Source organism: Cardiocondyla obscurior, linkage group LG25, assembly GCF_019399895.1.
Source record: "Cardiocondyla obscurior isolate alpha-2009 linkage group LG25, Cobs3.1, whole genome shotgun sequence".
Taxonomy (NCBI): Eukaryota; Metazoa; Arthropoda; class Insecta; order Hymenoptera; family Formicidae; genus Cardiocondyla; species Cardiocondyla obscurior.
In genome coordinates, this window is record NC_091888.1 from 270,689 (window position 1) to 280,876 (window position 10,188).

Here is a 10,188-nt window from a genome sequence, read left to right on the forward strand (position 1 = left end):
TGATATATGTTTCACACACGCCGCCACGTACGCGCGATTCGTGATACGTGCCGCCTAATGCGGGCGATGTTTAAAATGAAATTAACGTGAGCGGATATCGTTGGAAGAACTCGAACGTTTCGCGATTGACGTTACTTGGACAAGTTAATGCGTCGCTGCCGACGTTAATATATTGCTTTTATGCGCGCGAACCTTCGTTTTGTATTTCTGCCTTTTCTTTTTTTTTCTTTTTTATACGGTATCAATTCGTAAGGGTTTGATTGACAGAGTAATTTTCGAGATGCTTTTGAACATAATAGAAATAAATTTTTTTTTTCCTTTATTGCATACGTTAATATAACACGTTGAAAAGTACAGATAGATTTTATTTCTCGTGCAGGAAAAAAAAGAGAATAATAATTAGCAAAATTTTTTATGGTTCTCTTATAATTGCACCTCTTTAAGAATGCATAAAAAGAATATTACATATCTAATATAAAGAAAAATGGCAAAATTTTCTCTTATATAGAAACTTTGTTGTACATTTTTTATCGTGATATTCTTCTTTTTGTCGCGGGTATAATATTATGTGAAAGTTACCACAGTATGGAAATACTTGCTGAAAATAGCGGTGAAGTAACGGATAACGAGCTCATGTACGGGTAATCGCTCCATTAACGAACTTCGTAACGCAAGGATCAAAATAATGTTCGTGAGGTATGAGACCGCCGGAGATGCCGTCGCCGTGAATCCTTTGATAATTATAATTAAAGGTGTTGCGGGCGGACACGAGCTGGTTGCCGTTGTCCTCGTCTTCCCCCGTCATCTTCCGTCATCGCGAGAGAGATGGCTTTGCGTTATTACGTTACGACGTTATCGATGCATGCGCGAGCGACGCAATGGGAAAGACGGACGGGAGAGCCGTTGCGGAGCTAGGACGAAGGGACAAAGTAGCTTCTTCGGGTCCTTCCTTCCCTATTATCCGTTCCTGGCTCGTGTCCGCCTCGGCATGCATACAAAGCAGTATTTATAGTCGCCATAAGGGACAACGGATAGTGTCCGTGCGCGACCTATTTCGAAAGCGAGGGGAGGAAAAGGGGAGGAAATCGAGCGAAGGATATTCATCCAAGTCTCGAAACATTAATCGTTTCGCTTGCCAGCGAAGTGTCGCGCGAGCGAGAGACGTCGCGGCTGCGTCTCACGTATCGTATAGAATCGTCGGTGAATTTCGCCGCGGAGCGAGAAAATTATTTGGCGAAACTTTGATTGTACTACGATTTTGTCACGCTTCCACTTCGTAATTATCGATTTTTTTTTATTTGTAGTCCCTATTTAAAAAATCGGTGTTTCGCATGAATTAGCTGATAAATCGATTCAATTGTTGCTGTTTATTATATTTTACATTAATATATATATTTTTTTTATGTTACAGTCACAGAAATCTACAACTCCGCTGAAGCTCATGCAGTTTGGTAAGTCGCATGGTTTTTTTTAATTATACAATAAAATTTAAAATCGGTATGCATTTGTATCTATATTTTGAGGAAGAAAAGAATATATTTACGTTGCGAGAAGAAGAGGTCGGTTATAATACCGTGGTACGTCGATAGAATTACGCGTAAATTCTACTTTCTTAACTTATAGTTGCGATATAATTGAAGACTGCTATGCATCGTGTTTATACTTTGAAGGGAAAAAATAGGAGGGAACATATTTTCCTCGTGATAAGGGAAGGATGCTTATAATGTCGGTGGTACGTCGATAGACTTTCGCGCAAATGCTATTACACGCGGGCAAGTACTAAAGCCACGGATGTGGTCGTACGCGGCGGGAGCGCACTTTCGAAGATTTGCGTTCGCGCGTACAAGCGAAGGTTATTGCATACGGCGACCGGTAGCAAACGTTGCTAGCAATTTATGCCGAAAGTAAAGTAATTAAAAACAAACTTTCCTCCGGGCGTGGGCGAAACAATATCGGCGGACAGGTAAGGTGGATTTAAAGCCGAAGCTAGGAAAGAAGAGCAAGAACGGGCGGCGAGCGTCGTCTTGCGCCCTGGAATGCCGCCCGATATCCCCGAAGCGTTTTAATTCATTTAGCCTCGCGTCGGATTCCGAGGAAGTTTCACTAGCCGGGCAAAAGTTCCGTGCCAAATGAAGTAAAGGGAAACGTCGTCGTGGGCGGCGGGCGCGGTGAATTTAAATCGCCGGGACCAACGTTTTGTTTCGCTTCTCTCGGTCGTCCGCGGGCGGGGCAAACCCCGACGATACCTTTCGAGTATAAAAATTCGCTTTCCCCGAGGGTTTCCCATTACCGTGACGAAAATAACAATCCGTGGACAAATGTCGCGGGGCGGTGAGAGGGTCCGTGTTTTAGCCATCGCTACCGGGGAAACCATTCCCCCGCGGTTTGCCATTGAAAAACAATTGCCTTTAAAAGCTTCCGCCGTAATGGATGCAGGGACCATAAGGCTCATAGATGCCTAGGTCTGTTTATTTTGGAGATGCCATCGTTCTCGGTGGCGCGTCGATATTTCCCGTATATGAGTTGTAACAAATTTATAACTTGCCTCTGCCGCCTCCTGCCAACGCTCGCTCGATCATCGAACTTGAACCAAGTTCATAAGCCGCGATAAAGCCGCTCGCAGTAGACACGATACTCCGTAAACAGCTTAAAAAGTTCACGTAGAATCCGCGGGCTCTTATATGGGGCGACTGCGAGAGACGCGAGTAGATGGGAGATAGCCAGGAATTGCGAAAAATACACGGCGCCGGCAAATGTGCCAGTGCAAATTGCACCGCCTGAAAACTGGCTGCCTTAATGAACGCGAGTAAATATTAAGCCGCTGAATGGGAACGGTCTCGCGGACGATTGACTCAAATTTTAATCTCTTTTGCAAACGATCTTTATTTACCGAAAGAAAATCGATTCGAATTATTTTTACATAAGTTTGAAAAATTCAAAAGACAGTCGCACGCGCTGAAAGTTCCGCTGGAAATTTTCGTTTTCAACGATTGTGAATCTTCTCGCGTTTGGAGTTGGAAGTAAACGGTAACTCGTTATATGTTGTCTTGGTAGGGCGAGTTTAAGCGTGGAGCTTGCAGTATCGGCGGTTAAAGCTGTCCGTCCGTTGTTTGATTTCGAGGGTCTCACGAGGCACTTGATGCGAAAGAAAAGGATAGGGAATTGGTAGAGACTTTCGTTTTTCGAGAGACACTACGGGTCCAGCTAGCCTCTCTATCCACTCGAAATCACTTTGAGTTAAGCGGGCACTTTTCACGTTGTAGGTACGTGCCGTGCGAATCTACGTATTGTATACATTGCATACGCCAGTACAATTCGGAGGCACTGGCAGCGCTCTTTCGCCAGCTAGAAATATATCTTGAAATAAACGTAACACTTTACGGAAGGTATAAAAGTTTAAAGAGATACGTACATGATTCACCGGACAGTAAAATACAACGAATACGTTCAATTATCTTGAAATTTTTTTACGAACAACTAGTTGCCGCGTTATTATATATACTGCATATATCATACTTTTGCTTCGCGTGCAAGTTGCGCTTCAAGTTGCTTAAATTAAATTAAGTCGTGTACATTTACGCGTTTTAATTTGGTCGACAAGACTTTTCCGTCGTTGAAAAAGAAAAATTTACGGATACAAATGTACTGTAGAAAATAAGCGACGCTCGGCTTGAGAAGACTCAGCCACGGCATACGTATTTTGCATATCGGATTACTGAAGGAATTCATAACTTACAAACTAGAAGCCGCGCCGTTACATTAAGCCGTTTCGGGCAAGTTGACAAGGGCAAGATAACCGTGGTAGCTTCATAACTGGGATGTATACAGTCCTTTACGTGTATAGGATACAATTTACTAAGAAGATTGCGCAAAGAACAAAGGATATGTAACAATCTATTTCAGTTAAATAACAATAAGAGGGAATTTTTTTTTCTTTTTAATGCTTTTTCCATGCTTTTTTTTTTCTCAAGAATTAATAAATTACTTTACAACATGTTTGCTCAATACAGAGGAATTGAAATAATAATAAAAATAATAATTTGTTAAAGCATATTTAATTTGTTCACGTTGTAAAATTTAAGTGGCGTAGAAAAGAATTTTTTTTTAATACAGCACAAGATAAAGATTCACATAATAATTCTTTCAACATTATAATGCAATATGAGCGTAGCGTAGAAATAAGAACTTTAAGTAATTACAATATCTTTCGCGGGTGGGAGAATACGGTGAGAAAGGAAGCTAAGTACGGCGGAAGCCGAGGCCATAAAATTTGAGAGCGATCTAGTTTCTCAGGTTTTACCTTTCTTAAAGTAATTCGATACGCGCACCGCGATTTCTCGCGGTTTTCCGTTGCAAGTTGCGAAGATTTCGCGAGGCGTAAGTGAGAGTGAGAAAAGTCCAAGAGGGCGGGTGGGATCTTCGGCATTGTAGGGCGAGGGAATGCAACGACAAGTGCTACTTCGCACGTAGATTTCAGTTTCCAATCCCCTTTTAGCAATGCGGTATCCTCGGCTCGCGAACTCGGCGGACTGCCTTATTCCGCTTTGCATTATCAGGACTTTGCGCCCCGAAGCGGCATGTCGTGATGCTTTGCATTACTTCGCGAAGGCACGCTTTGCGCCTGCCTTCTAAATGGAGTTTATCGAGCGCTCGAGACGAATAGGAAATGCTGAAAAGGTTGACCCACCGCGCGCTGAGACATTTAGACTGCAATCATGTCCGTAATCTGGTTCATTTAACCGTAAATAGTATCCTTTCATTTCGATTTTCCACCGCAAATATTAATTTATTTTCCCGTGCACGATGGCGTAATATATCGACGTTGGAAATATATCAATTAATTTTTCTCGACTAAAAGAAAAACTCGAGGTAAATGAAAAGAAACGGATGATTGAAAGAGTATCTCTCGTAACGTTATTTGTTCAAGTCGTAAATCAATTCGACACGTGATATCACGATCTAATTATGCAATTCTCACACGAACGACAGTTTTCCGTTGTTAATTATAATTTGCTCAAGAAGCGCGCAGCTATCACTAAATGGCACGTCGGCTAATTCTGCCGTATGCTTTCCGCGATTGTTCTAACGAGCAAACTCTAATAAGCGTTAGCGTTCTTGCCGAGGAGTTCTGAACACGAACCCCCCTCAAGATCTTGCCATAGTCACGGATTACCTTACCTTACCCCCGACTCCTAACGCCGGTTTACAACCACGAGAAGTCTTCTTATTACCGTGCGCCAACTTTCGTGAGTGCCTCGGCTTTCTTCTGAATTAGAAATCGGATCCTATGTACGCTTGACGTCATGAATGTCTTATGTCGGAATATGCATCAATCTTGAGCGCAAACTTTGAGGCCCTTTAAATGTCATGTTTAAATGATTCATCGTGATCGTTGCACGTGGAATCACACAGTCGAATATTAACGTACATTAATTACGTAACGATTTAATTTTCTCCATTTTTTTTTTTTAATTACAAAGAGATATGTAGCACGTGTAAAACAACAGAAAATTCAGCTTTTATTATCTCGCGGATTAGTTTCATGTAAGTTGAAAAATTTTGAGTTAAATTCGATCCCACTATCGAGAGTTACGAGAGCTTTTATTATATCTCTTCTCGCTACAAGCGCATTCGACGTGGAAATTACTCCTCATTATCCGCACTTTTATTATCGTCGTTCCACGTTCCTCGTAAAACGTCTCGTTAAGCGATTACTTCGTTCTAGTCGAGCGGCGTGCATTTAGAAAGTGCATAAAGAAACGCTACTTTTTTTTTTTTCTCCTCGCACGTTTCATTTACCTTTTTTTATCGTTGTAACATTGCGACGTTATCCACTCTAAACGCATTTACTCCCTCATCCGATTCGCGGGTCCGCTTGTATCAAATATTATATCGAGTTAATGAGGTGGAAGCGCGCTTTTCTTTCCCCACGATCCATGTTATTGATCCAATTCATTCATCGGCTCGCAGCCGCAGCTCTTCTCTCCGTCATCGCTTATCTTGTCATCTGTTTTTATCGCGTCGCTGATTCACCGCGTTACCACATACCTCTCGCCTCTCAACCTTTCTGCCTCAACATCATTATCCTCCTCTACCTTCTCTTCTCCGTTACAGTAGTCCGCTTATAGGAAACTACTTCATGCCACATAAGAGCATTTGCTCTCGAAAGCGATCTTTCCCATAAATCCTCTATCATCTCATCCGTCCTGCTTGAGAGACGATCATGAGAGGAACGAAGACTATGTAAATCCGCAATTAGGTCTCCGTGCATGCGATTATTGGACGACTGTTCGCGATGGCACATACTGTGGTTAAAACTAGAAGCGAGTAACGAAGAGTAATGTGTTTAAAATGTTCATCATACGATTTTGAAATCGGATATTATTTTAGGCTTAAAAAAAAAATGAGAAAGTAGATTTGATTATTTGACGATGTAATAAAAATAATTTTATTAAATTATAATACAGTTATTATAATTTAAGGAGAAAGAATGGGCAGGAAAATAAACGATAGCTTGGCCTCCTTTTTTTTCATAATTTTCATTTTATTATAAAATATATTAATATACGTAACATTTACATCGGATGAATGCATATAATAGTATGTACACAATTGTTTACACAAGGAAACGGTCATAGATAACAATATGAGAGGACCGGTTATAATAATTCTATGCTGTAAATTACACGCTGCAGATTCACGGGTTTTTGCGGTTAATTATAAAAATGAAAACTTTTTAGACGACCTCGTGAATTGTGTGTCGGATTGTATGTGAAATATCACTTATTTACTTTGAATGTAAATGCGCATACTTTTTTTTTTTTAATCGAGTTATAATTAAACATACGCTCGTCATGCGCCATTGCTCCGTTTTCACGCGTATGTACATCCGTAGCACACGAAACACATGCATACGCACACACAAAAGTCGCAGATCTCGAAATATTTCATACATGTACAATCGATTCGTTGCGATCAATTAATAAATTCTAATTAATAGATATATATATATATATTTTTTTTTTTCAAACAAGTAGTTTTCAACGCGTTCGATGTTACGACGTGCTACGCGTCACGTCAAAATTTTACAGGCGAACTTTATATAAAATTTACTTATTTATTAAAATCAGAATTATAAAGTTTTGACGTAACATCAAGAATATAATAAGAGCCAATAAATCTTACAACTTTTTTTTTTTTTTTTATGTACCTTCTCTGCTCTGTAGTAAAAATATTATACATTCCGAAAGCTTTAACGAATAGATTTTATTTTTCTCATTCTAAAAAGGAATAAAAAAAAAAATGCAGAAAGAAAAACGTCACGGGGTTGACGCTAATGTGTATTTAATAATATAGTATCAAGAGATACATCTCTTTAAATCGGTATCGTCAACTCGAAAATCCTATTTTAACATGTCCGCCCAACATTCTGCTATCAGCGAAGTATTATTATTACGTTCCAGCAGCTAGTACACGGGCATTTAATACACATTAAGGAAACGACTACCTCAGCCATTATGATGCTGGAACACATATTGATTGTGACGATACGGAGCCGCGATATGAGGCACGTTATACAAAATAACGATGGACTCTTGTAGGACACTGATGCGTGTCATGTAATATTGGAGCAAAAATACGGGGTACGCAGACGTAACGCGTTTTATTATTGAATAACATTCAACTTAAAGTAAATATGATATTCATTATTCTAAATGGGAAAATTTCTATCACTCGCGTACACGTACATTTAATCCGTTTGTTTGAAAAACTCTAATCGGCCGTGCACGATGATATCGATACCATATATATTATTTTGCGTAACGTACTTCTCTGGAAATATCGTAAAATATTTTAACGATACCTACGATATTTATTTATCCACGTTTTTACAAAACTACAACAAGAGCGACAAATCTCCCTTTAAAAAGAAAAAGTAAAAAGAAAAAAAAAATTTCCTTATTTACATCGTCACATTTTCACGACGCACCGACTCCGACTGGATTTAGCGTAATCTTCCGTTCATATGATACAAAGTCGCTATAGATGGGCGATACATCAATATAATTAGCATTCGGTACAGCGATTCTGGTAGGGAAGTGAGACTGTAACGAGTCGAGAAATGAAAAACTTTCGTGCAACGATATTTTAGGAAGCACGATAGATTACACTTCCGTAATTTGCATCGCCGTCGATTCCCGTGTACACATTATTCGGATATATCGATCGTTACCCGAGCATATTTAAGTAGACAGAGGAGAAGCGGTGAGAAATGACCCTTGAGAAATCTTATCGTCGATTCCCGGGTATTCTCCGTTTGTTCAATAATTCCCGGACGCGTCCAATAACTGACATTTTTCAACGTTACCGAGCTGTCAAAATAATTACGGTTGTAATATAACACCGGATGACGATTGCCTTTCTAGGCGTTGCGAGGAAGGTGAATAAATGATCGAGAATGGGACGGATAAGTATCGGACAATTAATCGGCGCCTTATTGCCAACAATGATAATCGTTTTACGGAGCCGCCGGCAGTTCGACAGGATTAATCACAATCTCGCGCTAATCACCTAACGCGCCGGGAAATACCGTCAAACAGTATCCCTCATTATTGGATCGCGCATCGAAAGTGTCAAATTAACGGGAAAGCTTTACGCTGCTCGATCACAGGCTGGAGCTAATCAAAGGGCTCGTTGCTCTTCACAGAAGACGAATTAGCATAGCTCTTTCGATCTTGCAGCCAAACAATTCGTCCTGTGACCATTCCGCGGATCAGCGATAGCGTAATTGAAGAATAGGAATCAGATAGCAATTAGCTACGTATTGGAAACGTATGATTGTCAAGTACTGCGTGGTATTGTAGAATAGAATAACATATACATTTTTATAACTACTCAATCGCACGTTATCGATGGCTTAAATAATCTTTAAAAAAAAATTCTTTTTTTATTTTTTTTTAATAAATGTTACTTTAAGGTAATTATTATTATTTTTTTTTTTCTGTTTGGAAAATGCGTTAGTTTTCTCTCGTTAGATTTTACTCGTTCGCAATTTTTGATATCTATAAATTTTTTTTAATTTGGAAATTTTTTTTATTGTATATATGTAATTACGCATATATTTAATATATGCATGGAATTTTGTTGTACTAGTTTTATGTATATTTCATTTTTTAATGGACAGAGATAATAGACTGAATTTTTTTAGTTGATTGCCAAATGTTGTAATAGAACACGAATAGATTAAATAGAAACAGGAACACGAAATAACAAAAATAATATCGATAGTATAAATAAACTTTTCCACGATTGTCGCAAATATTTTTTAGATTCCGCGTTTATCTAATATCGTTATTGAACCAAAAAGTTCTCTGAAATATATTACAACCCGACGATCTTCTAATACCTTTCGGTTCGATTTATAACGTTAGGCGGCTTTTTCTAACGAACAATTGCACGAGGTAAGAATCGTAGAAACCCGTAATCGTCGCGATAAAAGACGTCTCGATTGCTTCGGGAAACCGCTCTAAACTGTTGTTTCGCGATCGCGGGGCTCATAACGAAAACTTTGGGAACAATGGAGACATCGAAATCGTTCAAGTTAGTTCAAAGTTTCTTTCTCGGGACAAAAACTGACATTTCTCGGTATATTGCGAATTATTTGTAATCGCATTAATCAGGTCCTAACTCTCCCTTTATTCCTTCCAACAGTTTTCTCTCCGGCTTCGGGCGATTATAAATTTCTATTAAAATGTTATTTTAGCGAAGATATACTTTATTGGAAAATTGATAGGGCGGTCTCGTTATCATGCCTACGTACGCTGCATGCAGTTGCAGATAAAATTATGTTGCCGCATCAGTATATCCTATTTATTATCTCTCCGCCGTTCCGCGGCTTTTGATATTTTGTTGAAAATAATTTCACTTCTAAATTGATTGAAAGCAATTATATTTTTAGAAAATAATTTTCGAGCCCAGCCACGTGTTTATTTAATCTCTTAACGTACGATTGACCATTTATAAAAAAAAGTATTTGTTATTATTATACACCCCACTGTCAATATATAATACCTAAAGCTTATTAAAATTGGACGGAGGAAAAGATTGGGATATATATATGTGTATATATCATATAAGTATATATTTTCTTAAGTCTTATGGTCCACACTTTCGTAAAAACGAATAAAT

General features: G+C 39.0%; 1 long non-coding RNA gene across 1 annotated transcript in view; it reads left to right on the forward strand.

The window, feature by feature from the left end:
• Positions 1 to 10,188, forward strand: part of LOC139111747 (uncharacterized) — an 85,977-nt gene that overhangs the window by 33,911 nt on the left and 41,878 nt on the right. Inside the window, exon 4 of the long non-coding RNA XR_011547262.1 lies at positions 1,412 to 1,451. This is a non-coding gene — a long non-coding RNA (uncharacterized lncRNA). The remainder of the gene's footprint in view (positions 1 to 1,411; positions 1,452 to 10,188) is intronic.